We start from the raw sequence: 2,308 nt of genomic DNA, 5'->3' as shown, positions 1-2,308 counted from the left end.
ACAAGTGATTTCTACACAGGAGTAAACTCTTTTTCTTCTTTTTTTAAGAATATTATGATCTCTTTTATTTACAGAATTTGTGGAGCACTTAATACACTTCAAATAAAACTATGGTAGTCGAAATAAGAAAGTTATCCTATAATCTGACATCTTGCAAGAAGGTTCTTCGAAAAAGTCATTAGCTCAACATTAGTCTATTTACCTGATGGTTGTCCGTTGACGAACACTTGCAACGTATGGCCAGCTGACATAATAGTAAGAATATGATATTTTTCATACTTGAGGAACCATTCATTCGATGTTATATTCACGATGTAGAGAACAGAGTAAGATCATAAAATTAGTTTAAAACAGATATTTCAAAAGACATGATAATGATTAATACCAGTAGACGATAATATCATTATTTAGTTCTTCTCCTTCTTCTAATATTATTTTTGTGTAATCTATGTCATCCACGTTTGAAAATATAGTAATAAGATACATTATGCTTCATTATATTATTATAATGATATATTAAATTGTGTAAAAACTTATAAAGTAGTTGAATATTCTTTTTTCCGCATATCTTTCATAAACCAATGCCCATGTGTAATATCAGGTCTCGAAGATATTAAATCATATTCCACCTCCATCACATCGCTCCTGTAAATTCTCATCTTGGCTTCATGATTTCCATCAATCGTGATTAAAAAGGTATCACGTCTCTGTAGACTATATTGCTTGAAGATTTTCCCACTTTTCCTATACCCTGTGTCTTTTTTATACGATATTGAAAAAATAGTATCTCCGCAATGTACTGTATTCGCGTTGGAAAGCATATGATCATAAAATAGACGAACCAGCATTGGTGGAATCTGTCAGGTAACAATAGTTTAGAAGACATTGTAGTACATATTTTTGAAATAGTAAACTAAAAAATTAATGTATGTACCAAGTCAGCTTACAATTTCTTTGTAATGCCACGTATGCAAGTGCATTACATGTAAAAAAGATGATGTCCTATCTTCAGTTCCTGTTCAAAAGATATATACTTAAAAAGAAATATAGATGTAGCATTCATCATCTATTCTCATATAATGAATATTATTATTACTAATAAAGCACAAAAGGCGAAACATTACCTAATGACATTTCATGTGGTCGAATATCATCACTTTTGAACAGACAAACATGAACCAGATGTTCGTCCAGTGAAATAAGTGAATCGAACACAAGAATGTCAAATATTCCCACTCTACTATACCTCACGATTCGTTTCCATCCATTACCAAAATAACAATCACTATGGGATTTTTCAATTTTAACTTCCCAGATTTTATACAGAAAACACAATTGTATTGTGTCCCCATCTTTTCATTGTCCATACAATTTTGACATTTTTTTCGGAATTAGCTGTATTAGTAAAATAATCAAAAAGTTAAACATTTATAACACAAAAAAGATATTAGAAAATATTTATGTATCAACCAACCATTTTACTTATCCATGGGCCAATATCAGATGGGCGGATGGTATGTTCGTAAAAACTTAATTCCCTTCCAAGTACGCTAAAAAATACCGCATTCTCGCCTTTTCATCCTCCAAATCATCCAAATCGAGAATGAAATCTTTTTCTTTTATATTATTAGGTATATTCACACAATTTTGTGAATCATAACCAGAATAATCTATTGTCAGACCAGATGAATTATATATCTCAATAAAGAAATTTTTACCTCCAATATAATTCAACAATACCGTATACATTTGTCGGACATTACGGCTTTTCATAAAATTTTTAAATCCAAGTAATTTTTTATTATCACTATCATAAAATCCTTCATAATTAATTCCTCCTCTGCAAATAAGAAAGATTTGTCAAGGAAGTTTGACACAAAATTCCATGGCGAATGGTTTTGGTACTCTCTGTCATCAATATATACGTAAACGATCAATTTCATATTTATATTAATTGCCAACGACTCTATATTGAGTATTGTATTACATACCAATGAATCAAAAGAGTTATGTTCACAAATTCCGACTAAGAAGCTTTTCCTCTTAGCTTTAAGGCCTTCTTCCGTGCTTGATAGGCGACCTTGCAAAATTTGATAATATTGAAATCATTACGTAATTTTCAAAAAATATGTCAGAACTAGGCTAACTAGGCTAACTTTTTATTCATCCAAACATCAACTTGGAGTATAATGTAGAGGTTAAATATCACAAGCAATGTATAAATTATAAATAATAAAATAATTTGACATTACTTAGCAAAAGATTGTTATGTAAATCATATTAAATTACAAATAATAATACACAACAC

Source organism: Apium graveolens, chromosome 8 (assembly GCF_009905375.1).
Source record: "Apium graveolens cultivar Ventura chromosome 8, ASM990537v1, whole genome shotgun sequence".
Taxonomy (NCBI): domain Eukaryota; kingdom Viridiplantae; phylum Streptophyta; class Magnoliopsida; order Apiales; family Apiaceae; genus Apium; species Apium graveolens.
This window is presented reverse-complemented; position numbering follows the sequence as displayed.